We start from the raw sequence: 20,934 nt of genomic DNA, 5'->3' as shown, positions 1-20,934 counted from the left end.
TCCGTCCATCCATCTATCCTTCCGCCCCTTCATCCTTCCATCCATCATCCATCCACCCATCCATCATCCATCCATCCATCCATCCATCATCCATCCATCCACTCATCCATCCACCCATCCACTCATCCATCCATCCATCCATCCATCCATCCATCCATCCATCCATCCACTCACCCTTCCATCCATCCATCCATCCATCCATCCATCCATCCATCCATCCATCCACTCACCCTTCCATCCATCCATCTATCCATCCATCCATTCATCTGTCCCTTCATCTATCCATCTACCCACCCAGCCATCCCTTCATCCATCCATCCATCCCCTCATCCATCCATCCATCCATTCATCCATCCATCCATCCATCCATCTATCCATCATCCATCCATCCATCTATCCACTCAGCCTTCCATCCATCCATCCATCCATCTACCCACCCATCCATCCCTTCATTCATCCATCCATCCACCCATCTGTCTATCCATCCATCCACCCATCCATCCAATATTTTCCGAGTCCCTGGTATGTGCAGACAGTGGTATAGGTGCTGACAAATGCCACCTCCACACTCAAGACCCAGGACAGACATAGACCATAACAGACAAGTAGCAAGAGGAGCAACACCGGCCAGCGCCAAGGCCTGGGTTTGAACGCTGGGGCTGCGTTCACGCACTGTGTGGCCTCGGCCAGTGACTTCACTTTCCTGAGCTGCAGGAAAATGCTGTGAAACGAGGAGAAGAGTATCGATCTCACAGGGCCATTAAGGGCCTGACTAGCTACCTGCTCAGGAAGTGCCTCCACCTTTGGGAGACATGCGGACCCACCATGGTCCTGGCCCGCCGTCATCCCCCCAGGGATCAGAGGAGCCTCCTCGCTGGTCTCCCCACCTCTACCCTCGCCTCCCTCCCAGTCTGTTCCCACACCAGCTGCAACCAGAGGGTCCCTCCTGTCTCAGCAGCCTCTCCCAGGCCCCTCTCCCAGCCAGGCTGCTTCAGCTCCCACCCGCCTCTTCCTGTTTCCAGAACAGGCTGTGCACACACCTGCCCCAGGGCCTTTGCACATGCTCTTCCCTCTGCCTTGGCCTCATGTCCCCAGCTGTCCCTGACTCCTCTCAGGTCTCCGCTGAGATGACCCCTTTCCCGTGAGGCCACCTCCCACCACACAGTCCCCCCGACCTGCCCCTCTCTGCCTTATTTCTCTATAACCTTTTCTCACCATCGCCCTCTTGTAAGCCCACACACAGGAGTGTGCACTCCCCGAGGGCAGGGGCTGCATCTCTTCCGTGTGTGGTGGGTTCGAAAGACCTGCACCGGAGCCTGGCACGTGGCAGGTGCTCAGTAAACATCAGGAATGCGGTGTCATCGCCACGAGCCCATCTTTCTCCCGCTACCCCGCATCCCTCACGCAGTCGCACGGAGGCAGGCCCGCCCCACAGCCCCTGCTCTGCATACCCAGCCCGGGATGCCCTCAGAGCTGCACACCACAGGCTCATGCCTCACGTCCCCGATCTGAGGTCCTTCCCATCCCAGGAGGCCTGCCTGGCGGAGGCAGCCCGGCCAAATGCCACAGACACCGCTGCCTCCAGCTCAACCCCGTGGCCAGGCCATGGTGCCACCCGCTGGCTCAGTCTCGGACACTATACCCAAGGTCCAAACTGCGGGTGCCCAGAGCACCCCGTCCATGCCACGCCCTGAGGGAGCTGCACCTCAGACCCCGCTGGAGGGAGCTACACCCTCCAACACCCACAGCAGGAGGGCTGGCTCGCCCTCCTCTTCCCAGCACGTTCCCAAAGCCAGGCATCCGTCCGCATGGGCATGGGACATGTGTGACACCTCCAATGACACCGCCACCGATCACAGTGACGTCTGCCGCTCACCTGCACTGACCAGGCCCCACTCTGTGGTCCCCCATCTGCCCTCTGAGCGGAGACGGCTATTGCCCCATTTCACAGATAGGGAAGCTGAGGCACAGAGGCAAGGCCAACACACAGAGGGGCCCCAGAGACCCCCAAGCTTATCATGATTGCCACTGAGGCCCCCTGGGGGGCGTGTAGAACAATGCTGCCCCTGTCCTCCCACAGCCCCCCCCCCAGGATGTGATAATGTCACCCCTGAGCCCACCCCTGAGCCCACCCCTGCTGGCCGAAGCTCCGTGACCTCCCTTCGGTGACCCTCGCACTGGCCACATCGACCAAACACCTGCCCTGTGCCTAGTAACATGCCAAGCGCGGCCCAGGCCTCCGGGCGCTGGCTTCTCCCCGGGGCCCTAGGAGAAGGGGCCTGTGCTTGCGCCCATTTTACAGATGGAAAAGCAGATCCGGAGGACGGAAGGCACGGGCCGAGGGTCACCCAGCCTGCACGAGACAGCTGGGATGGCACCCCACGGCCAGAACTGGGCCAGGTCCTCCAGTGCCTCCCTAACCAACGCCCCGTCCCCCGGAGAGGCCTCAATGCCAGCATCTCTTCTCCACCCCACCTGTGCCAGGCGGATGCAGGAGGCCCTGAGAGAGGAGGTGCAGGAGGCAGGAAGGAGCTGATTGAGGCTGGGAGGGGGGGGCGGGGGAGAGTCAGGGGGTAGGGGAAGAGAGAGATGCAGGGTGTGAGCTGAAACCCAGGGGAGGCAGAGGTGTGGGGTGTGGGGTGAGGCCTGCGGTCCTCCAGCCCGAGCTCTGAGAGCTCAGCAGGCTCCGTGCCTGACAGCATCCAGGCAGATGGCAGCTGGGAAACTCGGGGATGCAGGGGAGGCGGGGCGAGGCGAAGAGGGAGGCAGGGAACAGTCTCATCCGGCAAACTCATTTCTTCTGGGGGAAGTTCAGAAGGTGAGAGAAAAGCTAGGGAACGGACTGACTTCACAGCAAGAAGGATGGAGGTGAGATCTAAAGAAGAACTTCCCGACCGTGAGGGGTGAGGGACGGGGGCAGAAGCGGAGCCTGGAGCCGCCAGGGTGGTGAGACATCAAAGCCAGGGAGCGCGGAGCACTTCTCTCTCGGGCTGCCTGTCCTGTGGGCAGGGCCGGGGCTGCCAGGTGGGAGGGGGAGGGGATGGGCAGCGCAGGCTGGGGGATGGATGGAACCACTTCACGTGTGTGTCCCTCAGCGCCAGCCCGTGTCCTAAATACTTTTAAAATAAAAGTCAACTGCCCTGGCCGGGGTGGCTCAGTTGGTTGGGCGTCGTCCTGTGCACCAAAGGGTGGCCAGTTCAATTCCAGGTCAGGGACCAGGTTGTGGGCTCCATCCCCCCCGTGGGGAGAGGCGGGGAGGCAGCCAATCGATAGTCCACTCTCACATCGATGTTTCTCTCTCCCTCTCCCTTCCTCTCTGTCTAAAAAAAAAGAGCCTCCATAAAAATTATTTTTTAAAAAACCCACCAAAACCCAGGTCTGCTTCATTCCAAATCTCACAGTGGGGGTTGGAGGGAGACAGGGAGAGGTTAACCAAAGAACGTATCTGCATAACCTCCGGGCACAGACAGTAGCCTGGGGAAGGCCTGGGGTGGGGGTAGGGGCATTGGGTGGAGGGGGGCAAAAGGGAGAAAATGGGAGACATCTGTATTACTATCAACAATAAAGAAATAGCCCCGGCTGGTGCGGCGCAGTGGGTAGAGCGTCAGCCTGCGGACTGAAGGGTCCCGGGTTCGATTCCGGCCAAGGGCACATGCCCAGGTTGTGGGCTCGATCCCCAGTGTGGGGCATGCAGGAGGCAGCCGGTCAGTGATTCTCATCATTGATGTTTCTCTCTCTCTCGCCCTCTCCCTTCCTCTCTGAAATCAATAATAAAAAAATAAAACACAATAAATAAAATAAAAGGAACCCCAAACCCCTGAGAATGGACAGGGCGTGAACATTTGAGCTCGGAGATCCTGGGAAAGGGCGGCCCAGGCCCCTCCTAGCCACTGCTGGGGACGCAGGGACGCAGGGCTCTCAGCTCAGGCAGCAGGGCCGGCTTCCCAGCAGCAGGGGTGGGGCGGGGAGGGGTGGCTTGCTCCCAGGAGGCGCTGACTGGTCATTTATTTGGTCTTTTTATGTTCAGTTAACAAATATGAGTACTGAGTGGCTCCTGGCCCTGCTCGGTCCACAGGCCTCCTGAGGACACACACACACACACACACACACACACACACACACACACACACACACGGGCACCCCAGGCCTTTGCTCCCGCTGTCCCTTCTGCCCTGAGCGCTCTTTCTTGCCTTTGCCAGACCCTCCTGTCCTGGGCCCAGTCCCTGTCACATCACCACCTTGGAGAGGGTTCCTTTGCCCGCCCGCCTGCCTGCCCGCCTCTCACACTTCCTCCTCTTTGCAGCCTGGTTCTGTGTGTGTTGTCTGTCTCCCCACTAGGTGAGCACCCCAGGCGCAGAGCCTGGTGTGGCCTGTCGGGGCTGGGGCTGGGTCCTCAGTGCCGAGGGACCCCCCCCCCCCCACACACACACACACTCCAGCCCATACTCGCTGCGTGAAGAGCCAGCGCCCATGCCCAGGGGATGTTTTGTTTTGTGTTTTGTCCGGAGGGAGTTAGTGGTCCACGCGGGCAATGTTCAAGGGTAAGCGGAGGGTGGGCACAGGGGGGACCTGGGCCATGGGATGGGCACTGCCCTGGCCTGGGGGAGGTGATGTGGACGCGCGGGAGGGAGGGGACCCCTTTGCGCCCAGGCCTGCGGGCTGGAGAGGCTGGGTGTGGGGCTGACGGGGCGGGCAGGGCAGCTCTGGGTTGCAAAGACCCCTCTGCGTGGGCTGGAGGCTGCGGAGGAGCTGGGCCAGGGGTCGGGGGGAGGATGAGATGAGGGTGAGGATGAGGATGGAGAGGGGGGAATGGGTGAAAAGACACAGCGAAAGCAGGAGTTGCAAAGGCCGAGCTGGGAGACGTGGGAGGGGAGGGGAGAGGGCGGGGAGGGGCGGCCGAGGGAACCGGAACCGGGCCGCCAGGTCGCCGCCTCCCTGGGCTCCCGGTTCCTCCTTGGTGAAGCAGGATCCGGGGATAACCCGGGCTCGGAAGTGTCCCTCCGTTTCCTCACCCGCAACGGGAATTAGTCACAGGCACCCCGTGGCCCGGGGCTGGGACGGGCTGGGAGGCCCTGAGCGCCGCGGGGCGGTCCGTGCGCCGCCGTCTCGGGGTCTGGAGGCGGCGCTGTCCGCCGCGCTCGGCCTCGATGGCTGGCCATGCGCCCTGCACCTCCGTGTCCAGCCAGCGCGCGCGCCTGCGCTCGGGCCCCGCCCTCCCGCGGAGAGCGCGGCGGAGGGACTGAGCTGTTAATTTCACTGAAATGAATCTGGATGGCAGTGACCACACGTGACGGTGGCGGTGCGGTTCCCACCACCGCTACCGGCGGCCCAGCCGAAGCCAGTCCTGCTCGGAGCAGCCTGCGCCTGCGTCCGCACCGCTCGCCCGCCTGGCTGCCCCGCAGGCACCTCACGGGCTCCGAGCAGCCAGGAGATCAAAGCCAGAGACGCCAGCTTCACTGAGGGGGACCTGCCTGTGTCGGGGGAGGTGCCGAGGGAGCCGCTGCCCCCCCCCCCCCCCCCTTTCAGAAGGACAGACTGAGGCAGGGCGAGGTCACAGCTGGCCCCAGGGACACCCAGACCCTCCGGACTCCCTCCGCTCTGCAGGGCTGTGGGGTGGGGGGTGGGGGCGGCCTAACCCCACCTCCCTGAACGGAATCTACCCGGGAGCCAGGTAGGGCCTGGCCTGGTGTTGGTGATTTTCAAAACAGAGGCCATTGCCAAGGTCATTGCCAAGGCTCCTGCAGGGGCGCGCGAGGCTGCGTTTGCAGGTGGAGAGCCTGACTCTGGCCCCTAGGAGGCGATGCTGCCATGTGTTCTGTCTCAGGAGGTGCACAATGACTTCATCTTTATTTTATTTTATTAAAATATGTTTTTTATTGATTTCAGAGAGGAGGGAGAAGGTGAGAGAGAGAGAAACATCAACGATGAGAGAGAATCATTGATCGGCTGCCTCCGGCACACCCCCTACTGGGGATGGAGCCTGCAACCCGGACATGTGTCCTCCACCGGAATCAACCCAGGACCCTTCAGTCCGCAAACCGAAGCTCTATCCACTGAGCCAAACCAGCTAGAGCACAACTACTTTATTTTTAGAAACGGGGTGCTACTCTGATCAGAAAGAATGTATGCACCCCTATGTTCATAGCAGCACAATGTACAATCGCTAAGATCTGGAAACAGCACAAGTGCCCATCAGTAGGTGAGTGGATACAAAAGCTGTGGTACATGGATACCATGGAATACTGTGCAGCAGTAAAAAAGAAGGGTAGCTTACCCTTTGAGGCAGCCTGGAGGGGCCTGGAGAGCGTTATGCTAAGTGAAATAAGTCCGTCAGAGAAAGACGGTATCACATGATCGCACTCATAGGTGGAATCTACGTAACAAAATAAACTGATGAACGGAGTGGATCAGAGTGCAGGATCTCAGAGGGAAGGCGGGGGAGAGTGGCTGGTTGGGAGGTAATCAACCAAGGAGCTTATATACATATATGCATGGCCCATGGACACAGACAATGGGGTGGTGAGGATTTGGGGTGAGGGTGGGGTTGGGGGGGAAGGGGAGGGTTGGAGGAAGTCAATAGGGGGTAAAGGGGAATCTATGTAATACTTTCAACAATAAAGAATTATTTTAAAAAATAAAAAGGGGGGTGCTACTGCCCAGCCTGTGTGGCTCAGTGGTTGAGCATCAACCTATGAACCAGGAGGTCACAGTTCGATTCCCGGTCAGGGCACATGCCCGGGTTGCAGGCTCGATCCCCAATAGGGGGCGTGCAGGAGGCAGCCGATCAATGATTCTCTCTCATCATTGATGTTTCTCTCTCTCTCTCCCTCTCCCTTCCTCTCTGAAATCAATGTGTGTGTGTGTGTGTGTGTGTGTGTGTGTGTGTACTACTAAAAGTAATAAAAAGTTGGAAACTTCTTGAACCGGAATGTTTCTCAGACATCACCGTGAGCCCAGATCACCTGGGGACCTTGTCCAAGTGCAGGTGCTGGGTTGGTGGGTCCTGGTGGGGTGAGACTCTGCATCTCAGGGGATGCTGGCCTGAGCACCCTCTGAGGAGCAAGGAGAGGCGGGTCTTCAGGATGAATAAGGGTGGCCCCCCTACCCCCCAGGGGTGCGCCTGACCAGTCAGATCCTCAACAACTAGCCCCATGGCCTTGGACAGGGCATCACCTCTCAGGCCTCAGTTTGCGCATCTATACAATGGGGCCATAGCTAACCTCCCTCCCAGGGCGGTGGGGCTTCCGTGGTCCGATCCCTGTGCGGGGCTGAGCGCAGTGCCCGGCACACAGGCCGCTCTCAGAGAAATGACTCTAGCTGTGCTGAGCCCCGCACCGGCCTCCAGGAGGGAGGGAGAGGGGGCCAGAGACTGGGGTCAGGGAACCCTGGGGTTGCACTTTGACTCTCTCGCTCCTGCCCCCCGGCTCCTGCCCACCTCGAGTGGTGGTGGGACATGCACAGTGCTGGCACTGACTGGCAGCAATGTTAAAAGTGCCCGCTTTGGGCCCCGGCCGGGTAGCTCACTTGGTTAGAGTGTAGCCCCGATTTGCCAAGGTTGCAGGTTCGATCCCCCGGTCAGGACACATACAAGACTCAACCAGTGAATGCATCAATAAGTGGAGCAACAAACCCACATTTCTCTCTTTCTCTCAAAGTCAGTAAATTACTTTTAAAAAATTTTAAAAAAATCTCTTTAAAACAAGTGATTACTTTTTCTCACTGGGTTGGAAGAACAAATCTTTTCCTCATTCTGCGACTCTGACCCTCCCCCCCCCCCCATGTGTCAATCCGGCATTTCTGGCTGATGGAAACCACTCATTCATCACAGGTTGGGGGGGTGGGGCTCTTAGAGACACCTGAAAGGTCTTTGCCCCTTCCCCCAGCTGGACCTGGACTGCCCTCCCCCCCCACCTGGGTGCTGGAAGGCCCCTGTGGGAGTTGGGTGGGGCGCCCCTCCCCTCTGGAGGACTAAGAGCACCAAGATCGAGAGGCGGGGGGGCCTCCGAGTTATGGCAACTCCAGCGTCTCTTTGAAAGTCGGGTTCCCCACAAGCCCACGGTTATCCGCAAGGGAGCCCCTGTAACTACCAGCAATTCCCACTTCCCGCTGGGAGGGCCTGGCGCCCGGCCTGCTTCCCCCTCTGGGCCTCGGTGTCCCCCCTGGAAGGCAGGGGTCGCCGCTGGGGAAGGCCTGTGATCGTGGGCGGGGGGGCCTCAGTTTCCCCAGATGTCACCCTCCCTGGCAGGGAGGAGTGAACGGAGGAACCCCACAGGGCCTGGATCCGGGGGCTGGGGGTGCGGGCCCCCGTGGATGTGGGCTCACCATCACTATCTGGCCTGCGTTTAGGGCTTCAGGCCCGAGGAGGGCCAGTCCCTGAGCTGGTGCCTGGGGTCTGCTCTCCGGGGACCTGGGGGACGCAGCCCAGACAGGAAGGGGGTGGCCTGCGCTCGGCCCCCAGTCTCCCTGCATCAGAGTCATACACAGGCTCCTCAGTTCCCCCTCCGGGACCCACCTTTCTCTCCCAGCAGCCCTCTTGGGGACCCAGCCACCCCCTGGGACAGAATCCTGCCCCACCTCCACCCCTACCCCTCCTGACAGGGCCTCACAGCCCATCTCCCAGGCCTCCCAGGCAGCCCCTCCGCCTCCGCCTGCCATGACAACAGTTGCAACAGGTTTCCAGGCAACAAGGGGCATCCTGCCACTCTTCTCACTTCCCTGCCACCCCCCGCTCAGGGACCGGGAGGGAAGGGAGAGGGGTCCCTCCCCATTGGGGATGAGGGCGTCTGGCCAGAGAGGACACGAGCTCATGCTCCCTGCACTGACCAGGGTGATGATGGAGGACCCTGGGTGATGGTGAGGACCCAGGGTGATGGTGAGGATGAGGATGATGGTGAGGACCCAGGGTGATGGTGAGGACCCAGGGTGACGGTGAGGATGAGGATGATGGTGAGGACACAGGGTGATGGAGGAGGACCCAGCGTGATGGTGAGGACCCAGGGTGATGGTGAGGACACAGGGTGATGGTGAGGACACAGCGTGATGGTGAGGACCCAGGGTGATGGTGAGGACACAGCGTGATGGTGAGGACCCAGGGTGATGGTGAGGACACAGGGTGATGGTGAGGACACAGCGTGATGGTGAGGACACAGGGTGATGGTGAGGACCCAGGGTGATGGTGAGGACCCAGGGTGATGGAGGAGGACCGAGGGTGATGGTGAGGACCCAGGGTGATGGTGAGGACCCAGGGTGATGGAGGAGGACCCAGGGTGATGGTGAGGACCGAGGGTGATTGAGGACCCAGGGTGATGGTGAGGACCCAGCATGATGGTGAGGACACAGGGTGATGGTGAGGGCACAGCATGATGGTGAGGACCCAGGGTGATGGAGGAGGACCGAGGGTGATGAAGGAGGACTGAGGGTGATGGAGGTGGACCCAGGGTGATGGAGGAGGACCCAGGGTGATGGTGAGGACCGAGGGTGATGGTGACGACACAGGGTGATGGAGGAGGACCCAGGGTGATGGTGAGGACCCAGGGTGATGGAGGAGGACCCAGGGTGATGGAGGAGGACCCAGGGTGATGGAGGACCCAGGGTGATGGAGGACCCAGGGTGATGGAGGAGGACCCAGGGTGATTGAGGACCCAGGGTGATGGTGAGGACCCAGGGTGATGGTGAGGACCGAGGATGATGGTGAGGACACAGGGTGATGAAGGAGGACCCAGGGTGATGGAGGAGGACCCAGGGTGATGGTGAGGACCCAGGGTGATGGTGAGGACCCAGGGTGATGGAGGACCCAGGGTGATGGTGAGGACACAGCGTGATGGTGAGGACCCAGGGTGATGGTGAGGACACAGCGTGATGGTGAGGACACAGCGTGATGAAGGAGGACCCAGGGTGATGGAGGAGGACGCAGGGTGATTGAGGACCCAGGGTGATGGTGAGGACCCAGGGTGATGGAGGACCCAGGGTGATGGTGAGGACCCAGGGTGATGGTGAGGACACAGGGTGATGGAGGAGGACCCAGGGTGATGGAGGAGGACCCAGGGTGATGGTGAGGACCCAGGGTGATGGTAAGGACCCAGGGTGATGGAGGACCCAGGGTGATGGTGAGGACCCAGGGTGATGGTGAGGACCCAGGGTGATGGAGGAGGACCCAGGGTGATGGTGAGGACCGAGGGTGATTGAGGACCCAGGGTGATGGTGAGGACACAGCGTGATGGTGAGGACCCAGGGTGATGGTGAGGACACAGCGTGATGGTGAGGACACAGCGTGATGAAGGAGGACCCAGGGTGATGGAGGAGGACCCAGGGTGATGGTGAGGACCCAGGGTGATGGTGAGGACCCAGGGTGATGGTGAGGACCCAGGGTGATGGAGGACCCAGGGTGATGGTGAGGACCGAGGGTGATGGTGACGACACAGGGTGATGGAGGGGACCCAGGGTGATGGAGGACCCAGGGTGATGGAGGAGGACCCAGGGTGATGGAGGACCCAGGGTGATGGAGGAGGACCCAGGGTGATTGAGGACCCAGGGTGATGGTGAGGACCCAGGGTGATGGTGAGGACACAGGGTGATGAAGGAGGACCCAGGGTGATGGAGGAGGACCCAGGGTGATGGTGAGGACCCAGGGTGATGGTGAGGACCCAGGGTGATGGAGGACCCAGGGTGATGGTGTGGACCCAGGGTGATGGTGAGGACCCAGGGTGATGGAGGAGGACCGAGGGTGATGGTGAGGACACAGGGTGATGGTGAGGACCCAGGGTGATGGAGGAGGACCCAGGGTGATGGTGAGGACCAAGGGTGATTGAGGACCCAGGGTGATGGTGAGGACCCAGGGTGATGGTGAGGACCGAGGATGATGGTGAGGACACAGGGTGATGGTGAGGACACAGCGTGATGGTGAGGACCCAGGGTGATGGTGAGGACACAGCGTGATGGTGAGGACACAGCGTGATGAAGGAGGACCCAGGGTGATGGAGGAGGACCCAGGGTGATGGTGAGGACCCAGGGTGATGGTGAGGACCCAGGGTGATGGAGTACCCAGGGTGATGGTGAGGACACAGGGTGATGGTGAGGACACAGGGTGATGGAGGAGGACCCAGGGTGATGGAGGAGGACCCAGGGTGATGGTGAGGACCCAGGGTGATGGTGAGGACCCAGGGTGATGGAGGACCCAGGGTGATGGTGAGGACCCAGGGTGATGGAGGAGGACCCAGGGTGATGGTGAGGACCCAGGGTGATTGAGGACCCAGGTGATGGTGAGGACACAGCGTGATGGTGAGGACCCAGGGTGATGGTGAGGACACAGCGTGATGGTGAGGACACAGCGTGATGAAGGAGGACCCAGGGTGATGGAGGAGGACCCAGGGTGATGTTGAGGACCCAGGGTGATGGTGAGGACCCAGGGTGATGGTGAGGACCGAGGGTGATGGTGATGACACAGGGTGATGGAGGAGGACCCAGGGTGATGGTGAGGACCCAGGGTGATGGAGGACCCAGGGTGATGGAGGAGGACCCAGGGTGATGGAGGACCCAGGGTGATGGAGGAGGACCCAGGGTGATTGAGGACCCAGGGTGATGGTGAGGACCCAGGGTGATGGTGAGGACCGAGGATGATGGTGAGGACACAGGGTGATGAAGGAGGACCCAGGGTGATGGAGGAGGACCCAGGGTGATGGTGAGGACCCAGGGTGATGGTGAGGACCCAGGGTGATGGAGGAGGACCGAGGGTGATGGTGAGGACCCAGGGTGATGGTGAGGACCCAGGGTGATGGAGGAGGACCCAGGGTGATGGTGAGGACCGAGGGTGATTGAGGACCCAGGGTGATGGTGAGGACCCAGGGTGATGGTGAGGACCGAGGATGATGGTGAGGACACAGGGTGATGGTGAGGACACAGCGTGATGGTGAGGACCCAGGGTGATGGTGAGGACACAGCGTGATGGTGAGGACACAGCGTGATGAAGGAGGACCCAGGGTGATGGAGGAGGACCCAGGGTGATGGTGAGGACACAGGGTGATGGTGAGGACCCAGGGTGATGGTGAGGACCCAGGGTGATGGAGGAGGACCCAGGGTGATGGTGAGGACACAGGGTGATGGTGAGGACCCAGGGTTTTGGCGGAGGACCCAGGGTGATGGTGAGGACCCAGGGTGATGGAGGAGGACCCAGGGTGATGGAGGAGGACCCAGGGTGATGGTGAGGACACAGGGTGATGGTGAGGACCCAGGGTGATGGAGGAGGACCCAGGGTGATGGAGGAGGACCCAGGGTGATGGTGAGGACCCAGGGTGATGGTGAGGACCCAGGGTGATGGTGAGGACACAGGGTGATGGTGAGGACACAGGGTGATGGAGGAGGACCCAGGGTGATGGAGGAGGACACAGGGTGATGGTGAGGACCCAGGGTGATGGTGAGGACACAGGGTGATGGTGAGGACCCAGGGTGATGGAGGAGGACCCAGGGTGATGGAGGAGGACCCAGGGTGATGGTGAGGACACAGGGTGATGGTGAGGACCCAGGGTGATGGAGGAGGACCCAGGGTGATGGAGGAGGACCCAGGGTGATGGTGAGGACACAGCGTGATGGTGAGGACCCAGGGTGATGGTGAGGACACAGCGTGATGGTGAGGACACAGCGTGATGAAGGAGGACCCAGGGTGATGGAGGAGGACCCAGGGTGATGGTGAGGACACAGGGTGATGGTGAGGACCCAGGGTGATGGTGAGGACCCAGGGTGATGGAGGAGGACCCAGGGTGATGGTGAGGACACAGGGTGATGGTGAGGACCCAGGGTTTTGGAGGAGGACCCAGGGTGATGGTGAGGACCCAGGGTGATGGAGGAGGACCCAGGGTGATGGAGGAGGACCCAGGGTGATGGTGAGGACACAGGGTGATGGTGAGGACCCAGGGTGATGGTGAGGACCCAGGGTGATGGAGGAGGACCCAGGGTGATGGTGAGGACACAGGGTGATGGTGAGGACCCAGGGTTTTGGAGGAGGACCCAGGGTGATGGTGAGGACCCAGGGTGATGGAGGAGGACCCAGGGTGATGGAGGAGGACCCAGGGTGATGGTGAGGACACAGGGTGATGGTGAGGACCCAGGGTGATGGAGGAGGACCCAGGGTGATGGAGGAGGACCCAGGGTGATGGTGAGGACCCAGGGTGATGGTGAGGACCCAGGGTGATGGTGAGGACACAGGGTGATGAAGGAGGACCCAGGGTGATGGAGGAGGACCCAGGGTGATGGTGAGGACACAGGGTGATGGTGAGGACCCAGGGTGATGGTGAGGACCCAGGGTGATGGAGGAGGACCCAGGGTGATGGTGAGGACACAGGGTGATGGTGAGGACCCAGGGTTTTGGAGGAGGACCCAGGGTGATGGTGAGGACCCAGGGTGATGGAGGAGGACCCAGGGTGATGGAGGAGGACCCAGGGTGATGGTGAGGACACAGGGTGATGGTGAGGACCCAGGGTGATGGAGGAGGACCCAGGGTGATGGTGAGGACCCAGGGTGATGGTGAGGACCCAGGGTGATGGTGAGGACACAGGGTGATGGTGAGGACACAGGGTGATGGAGGAGGACCCAGGGTGATGGAGGAGGACACAGGGTGATGGTGAGGACCCAGGGTGATGGTGAGGACACAGGGTGATGGTGAGGACCCAGGGTGATGGAGGAGGACCCAGGGTGATGGAGGAGGACCCAGGGTGATGGTGAGGACACAGGGTGATGGTGAGGACCCAGGGTGATGGAGGAGGACCCAGGGTGATGGAGGAGGACCCAGGGTGATGGTGAGGACACAGCGTGATGGTGAGGACCCAGGGTGATGGTGAGGACACAGCGTGATGGTGAGGACACAGCGTGATGAAGGAGGACCCAGGGTGATGGAGGAGGACCCAGGGTGATGGTGAGGACACAGGGTGATGGTGAGGACCCAGGGTGATGGTGAGAACCCAGGGTGATGGAGGAGGACCCAGGGTGATGGTGAGGACACAGGGTGATGGTGAGGACCCAGGGTTTTGGCGGAGGACCCAGGGTGATGGTGAGGACCCAGGGTGATGGAGGAGGACCCAGGGTGATGGAGGAGGACCCAGGGTGATGGTGAGGACACAGGGTGATGGTGAGGACCCAGGGTGATGGAGGAGGACCCAGGGTGATGGAGGAGGACACAGGGTGATGGTGAGGACCCAGGGTGATGGTGAGGACACAGGGTGATGGTGAGGACCCAGGGTGATGGAGGAGGACCCAGGGTGATGGAGGAGGACCCAGGGTGATGGTGAGGACACAGGGTGATGGTGAGGACCCAGGGTGATGGAGGAGGACCCAGGGTGATGGAGGAGGACCCAGGGTGATGGTGAGGACCCAGGGTGATGGTGAGGACCCAGGGTGATGGTGAGGACACAGGGTGATGGAGGAGGACCCAGGGTGATGGTGAGGACCCAGGGTGATGGTGAGGACACAGCGTGATGGTGAGGACCCAGGGTGATGGTGAGGACCCAGCGTGATGGTGAGGACCCAGCGTGATGGTGAGGACATAGGGTGATGGTGAGGACCCAGGTTGGACCTGAGCACTACCATCTGCTCCCTGACCTGTGTGAGAGCTCTGGAAGGCCCTGTCCAGAGGACCAGGTCCCAGCCTGGCACTGTGGTTTTCTGTAAGTGCCACGCCCACCCCATCCTCTGAGACCTGCAACAGATATACCTCCAACCTGCCCCCCCCCCCCCACACACACACACATACACACTCAGGGAAACCTCCCCCTGCCTGAGGTGTGCGGTCCCACCATCTCACACACCCACGGGGCAGCAGTATGGGGTCTCGCCCTGCCCGGTGCCTCTGTGGGTTAGAGTTTCATCCTGATTTGCCAAGGTCGTGGGTTCTGTCCCCAGTCAGAGCACATACAAGAATCAGCCAATGACGCAGCAGTGAGTGGAACAGCAAATCCATGTATCTCTCTCCTTCTCTCTAAAATCAATAAAATCAACAAAAAAGAAAGTGTGGACACCCAGCTGAGGACGGTCTGCGCGTGGCGGCTTCGTGCATCCGGACCCTAGAACACTGCAGGGCCTGGTCCCCAAGCAGGCCCAGCCCCGGGCGGCCAGGAGCCAGGCCAGCTGCCTGGAGACGGTGGAGGAAGAGGGTGGGCGGAGACCCCTGGCCAAAGGCTCAGAGTCTGGAAGGGAACCGAGGGAAGGAGTGTGGAGAGTGACAGTGCCAAAGCCTGCTGTGGAGAGGAGAGAGACTCAGCCTGCGGACCGGCAGGTGAGGGGATGACAGGGCAGGTGAGGGGATGACAGGGCAGGTGAGGGGATGACAAGGCGGGTGAGGGGATGACAGGGCAGGTGAGGGGCTGGCAGGGCGGGTGAGGGGATGACAGGGCAGGTGAGGGGATGACAGGGCGGGTGAGGGGATGACAGGGCAGGTGAGGGGCTGGCAGGGCGGGTGAGGGGATGACAGGGTGGGTGAGGGGCTGGCAGGGCGGGTGAGGGGATGACAGGGCAGGTGAGGGGATGACAGGGCGGGTGAGGGGATGACAGGGCAGGTGAGGGGATGGCAGGGCCGGTGAGGGGATGACAGGGCAGGTGAGGGGATGACAGGGCGGGTGAGGGGATGACAGGGCAGGTGAGGGGGTGACAGGGCAGGTGAGGGGATGACAGGGCAGGTGAGGGGATGACAGGGCAGGTGAGGGGATGACAGGGCGGGTGAGGGGATGACAGGGCGGGTGAGGGGATGACAGGGCAGGTGAGGGGATGACAGGGCAGGTGAGGGGATGATAGGGCAGGTGAAGGGGATGACAGGGCGGGTGAGGGGATGACAGGGCAGGTGAAGGGGATGGCAGGGCGGGTGAGGGGATGACAGGGCAGGTGAGGGGATGACAGGGCAGGTGAGGGGATGACAGGGCAGGTGAAGGGGATGACAGGGCGGGTGAGGGGGATGACAGGGGGGTGAGGGGGATGACAGGGCGGGTGAGGGGGATGACAGGGGGGGTGAGGGGATGACAGGGCGGGTGAGGGGATGACAGGGCGGGTGAGGGGATGACAGGGCAGGTGAGGGGATGACAGGGCGGGTGAGGGGATGACAGGGCAGGTGAGGGGATGACAGGGGGCAGGTGAGGGGATGACAGGGCAGGTGAGGGGGATGACAGGGCAGGTGAGGGGATGACAGGCAGGTGAGGGGATGACAGGGCGGGTGAGGGGATGACAGGGCGGGTGAGGGGATGACAGGGCAGGTGAGGGGATGACAGAGCAGGGGAGGGGATGACAGGGCGGGTGAGGGGGATGACAGGGGGGGCGAGGGGATGTCAGGGCGGGTGAGGGGATGACAGGGTGGGATAGGGGATTTCAGGGCGGGTGAGTGGATGACAGGGCGGGTGAGGGGATGACAGGGCGGGTGAGGGGATGTCAGGGCGGGTGAGGGGGCGGGTGAGGGCAGGGTAGGAATTGGTGGCCCACTACTGGGGTGTTTGGTCTCAAGGAACGCTGATAATCTGGATGTTTGGGGAAGGAGTTGAGGTCACACTGCATTAGTTTCGCTGTACAACACGGAGCACCGGTGTCTGTGCCATGATCCCCACTGTGAGTCTCACCCACTGCACACAGTTACAGTTTTTCTTGTGCTGAGAATGGATGTTGATGTGAAATCGCTAAGCTATCGAACACCAGTTGGCCACGAATGAAACGTTTGGTAGCACTGGGGGAAGAACACTCAACCGCCAGCCCACAGGACGCCAGGGAGGGCTCAGGGTGTGGGCGGTGGCGGGAGGAGGGGGAGGGAAGGGCGGACACAGGTGCGGAGACCCTGTGAGCAGACAGACACGGGCAGGTGTCACAGCAGATGGGGTGGGAGGGAGAAAGAGGGAGAGTGAGTCCAGGGCACAGACAGATGAGTGAGGACAGGGAGGCGCGGGCTGGGGGCTGGGGGCTGGGGGGCGGGATGGAGGGTCAGCCCAGGCAACAGGTGAGAGGCTGGGAGGCTCGATAGGGACAGTGCAGGTGACGCCTTATGACAGATAGCGGGCCAGACAGGTGGGGAGAGGAGGAATGATGACGGTGCCGCAGGCAGGCCAGGTGAGCAGTGGGGGTGGGGAGAGCAGACAGAGGTGGGGATGGCTGTCTGGCCTGGAGCCAGGAGCCGGGAGCAGGAAGAGGAGTGTGTGTCCCATCCCCGCCGCCCCCCCCCCCGCCCCCCCGAGTCTCTGCCTGAAGAGCGGCCTCCCTCCTGCAGCCTCTGTGCAGGTGCGCGGGTGTGCGGGTGCGCGTAGGGTGGCTCTGCTTCCGCGAGGCCTCGCAGTGGCCCTCAGAAACCTACGTTCTTTTTTTTTTATTGATATATTTTTATTGATTTCAGAGAGGAAGGGAGAGGGAGAGAGAGATAGAAACAGCAACGATGAGAGAATCATTGATTGGCTGCCTCCTGCATGCCCCCTACTGGGGACCGAGCCCACAACCTGGGCATGTGCCCTTGGCGGGAATCGAACCTGGGACCCTTCAGTCCGCAGGCTGAGGCTCTATCCACTGAGCCAAACCGGCAGGGGCAAGGTTGGTTTGTTTGTCTTTATATATATATATATATTTATATTTATATAGATTTCAGAGAGGGAAGGAGAGAGAGAGATATCAATGATAAGGGAAAATCATTGATTGGCTGCCTCCTACATGCCCCTCACTGGGGATCGAGCCTGCAACGGGAGCATGTGCCCTTGGCCAGAATCGATCCTGGGACCCTTCAGTCCGCAGGCCGAGGCTCTAACCACTGAGCAAACCAGCTAGGGCAGTGATAGCGAGCCTTTTGAGCTCGGCATGTCAGCATTTTGAAAAACCCTAACTTAACTCTGGTGCCGTGTCACATATAGAAATTGTTTGATATTTGCAACCAGGGTAAAACAAAGACATATTTTTGAGATTTATTTTATATATTTAAATGCCATTTAACAAAGAAAAATCAACAAAAAAATGAGTTCACATGTCACCTCTGACACGCGTGTCATAGGTTCGCCATCACTGGGCTAGGGCAAGGTTTGTTTTTTAATATATATATATATATATATATATATATATATATATATATATATATACAGATTTATATATTTATATAGATTTCAGAGAGGAAAGGAGGGAGAGAAATATCAATGATAAGGGAAAATCATTGATCGGCTGCCTCCTACATGCCCCTCACTGGGGATCGAGGCTGCAACTGGAGCATGTTCCCCCGACCAGAATCGAACCTGGGACCCTTCAGTCCGAAGGCCGAGGCTCTATCCATTGAGCCACACCGGCCAGGAATAACATCCTGACTCTGCGGTCTCCTCCCACAGCAAGGAGCCCCCTGGGAGCCCCCTGACTCCCGGAAGGATCCTCCCAGCTGCCTCACGGTGGGACTGGGGCGTCGCTGGGCCGGACGGGGTGGACTCTGTCCAGCTCCGTGGACGACCCTGGCGCTGGGCTCTGCGCCTGTGTTGCAGCCCGTGGGCCGCGGTCCTGACCTCGAGGCCACCTGCGTGCCCCCGGCTTGTGTCTGTGAGTGTGAGGTTCCGGGGGACCTCTCTCCATGAGGGGCTGCCTTTGTCTCTCTCTCCTCCGGGCTGGGTGTGAGGGGCTGTGTGTGTGAGTGTGTGCACAGGACTCCAGGGCGAGGAGCCGCCTGGGCCGACTCTGGGTCCGCAGCCACGTGTGTGACCGGGTCTCCGATGCCACATCTGGGTCCCTGGCTGCCAGTGGATGAGTGAGTGAGTGAGTGTGTGTGTGTGTGTGTGTGTGAGTGTGTGTGCGCGCGCGCACGCGTGCTCCTGCACCTCTGCCTCCACGTGCCTCCCTGTCTTTCTCACACACTCTCACCCGCTGCCTCTGGCCCACCAGGTCCCTCGGACAGTCACACCCCGCACCCCGCACCCCGCACCCCGCACCCCGCACCCTCCTGGCCAGCGCCTGGGTCGGTCCCACCCTCCCCGAGCCTGGGGCTCCCTGGGGCTTCGGCTCCCCTGGCTCCTCCGTGTGCCCTGTGCCCCTGCCTCTCACTTTCTTTTGGAAATTGAGTGTGTGTGTGTCTGGCTCCGTGTGTGTGAGTGTGTGAGTGTGAGTGTGAGTGTGTGTGTGTGTGTGTGTGTGTGTGTGTGTGTGTGTGTGTGTGTGTGTGAATGGGCCCTTCTCGCTCCCGCTGTGCCTCGCTCTCCGCTGGCCCCCACCTCGCCTGCCCTGTCCCAGCCTCAGGCCTCCCCTTGCCCCACTCCGGCCCTCACCCCCCTTCGCCCCGAGGCCGCCCTGGACCCCCAGGCGGCGGGATCGGAGGAGACCCAGGTCCCGAGGCCGAGCAGGGCAGGCGCAGGGGCGAGCGGGCTGGGAGACGCGCGTCAGAGAGACGGGGAGCCGGTGCCACAGGCAGAGGGAGGCCTGATCCCCGCAGGTCCTGGGGGACGGGGAGTTTGGGGGGCCTGGGGGTGGGTAGGGCGCTGCCGGCCGCCGGGACGCGGAGGGGAGCGCGGGAAGCGACTCGCTGCTCCCAGCTGCGCCCGAGCCGGGTGCCCGTCTGGCGGCTGCGCGCCGGGCCGCGATGTGAGGCGCATAGCAATGCGCGCTGCGCTGCGGAGGCCCGACTGCGGCTCCGGCTCCAGCTCCGGCTCCGGCTGGGGAGGGGCGGGGGGCCGGGGGGCGCGGGGCGGCCTGGTGCCTCCCCTCCCGGCGGGCTCTCCCCGGGGATTTCCCACCCGAGAAAGTGTCCCCGGGAGAGGGGCACCGAGGCTGCGGGGAGCGGGGCAGGAGGGCGGCGGGGAGCGGGGCAGGAGGGGGGCGGGGAGCAGGGGCAGGTGGGAGTGGCGGGAGCGGGGACGGGACGGTGGGCGAGGGGGCGCCCGGCCGGGGACTCAGCCCGGAGGGAGGCCCCGGGCCCCGCGGGAGAGGAGCCGGGACAGGGGGTTCGGATTCCCCGTGGGCGGGACCCTGGACAGAGCTCGGCGGCCCCGGAGTTGGAGGCGCCGAGGGTCGAAGCTGGAGAGGCGGGTGGGAGGGCCTCGCCCCGGGGGGTGGCGGGGTCTGGGATGGGGGTGATCCCGGGGTGAGGGGACAGGAAGAAAGGTCGCAGGAGGGGGTCCCAGACGGAGAGGGGCCTGCAGGAGGCGGCGCGGGGTGCCAGGAGAGAGGCTGAAGTTAGGGTCTCCTGGACAGAGGGTCAGGGAGGGAAATGGGGTCGGGGGTCCGAGATGGGGGACCCCGAGGGGAAGTGAGGCGCAGGGGAGAACCCCAGCAGAGCAGGTGTGAGGGCGGGGAGGTTCTGGGTGGCAGCGGGTGGGGGAGGGGGTCCCCGAGAGGAGAGGGCTGGGGACCGTGGGGGGAAGGTAGTGGCCCCCCAGAGCCACGTGCCCGGGGACGCAAGGCCCCGCGCAGAACGGGGTCACGGAAGGGGGGTCTCGGGAGGGGGGAGGGGCAGGGGCTGGGCGGGCCCCCCAGGGAGAGGGGCTGGGATTGGGGAGGGGGCTGCCTCGCTCCCCGGTCCCCCCCTCCGTCTCTCCCATTCTCACTTCCCAAACTCCCCGGTTCTCCCCGGTTGCCAAGGCAACCGCTCCTGCCAGGCGCGGTCACCAAGGAAACCCCGTGCCCGCCTTCCCCCCCGCCCCATCGCTGGATGCCCCCCCACCACCCGGCAGCGCGGTGTGGAGGGTGGGAGGGGCCATGGGGGGGGGACTCCCGCCCCAGAAATAGGGTCCCGGACCCGCACCCGCGAACCCCCACCCCAAGCTGCACCCCCAAACCCGCAGCCGGGTACGCAGCGACCGCGGGACGTGCACCCCCCACCCCTGCCCGTCCCCAGGATGCGGCGACCCCCCAACACACAACTCGCCAGGCCTCGAGACACCCCCCCCCCCGCTGCGCTCCCCTCAGGCCCCTCCCCCTGCCCTCCGCCGGGACCAGGTCCCCTAATTAGCGAACGGCCCCCCCACCCCGCGC

General features: G+C 62.0%; 1 protein-coding gene across 1 annotated transcript in view; it reads right to left on the bottom strand.

The window, feature by feature from the left end:
• The window catches only part of LRRC4B (leucine rich repeat containing 4B), a 44,300-nt gene that overhangs the window by 22,996 nt on the left and 370 nt on the right, over positions 1-20,934 (bottom strand). The gene's annotated exons all lie outside the window — the stretch shown is intronic.

The sequence above is a fragment of the Myotis daubentonii genome, chromosome 15 (assembly GCF_963259705.1).
Source record: "Myotis daubentonii chromosome 15, mMyoDau2.1, whole genome shotgun sequence".
Classification (NCBI taxonomy): Eukaryota; Metazoa; Chordata; class Mammalia; order Chiroptera; family Vespertilionidae; genus Myotis; species Myotis daubentonii.
This window is presented reverse-complemented; position numbering and strand designations above follow the sequence as displayed.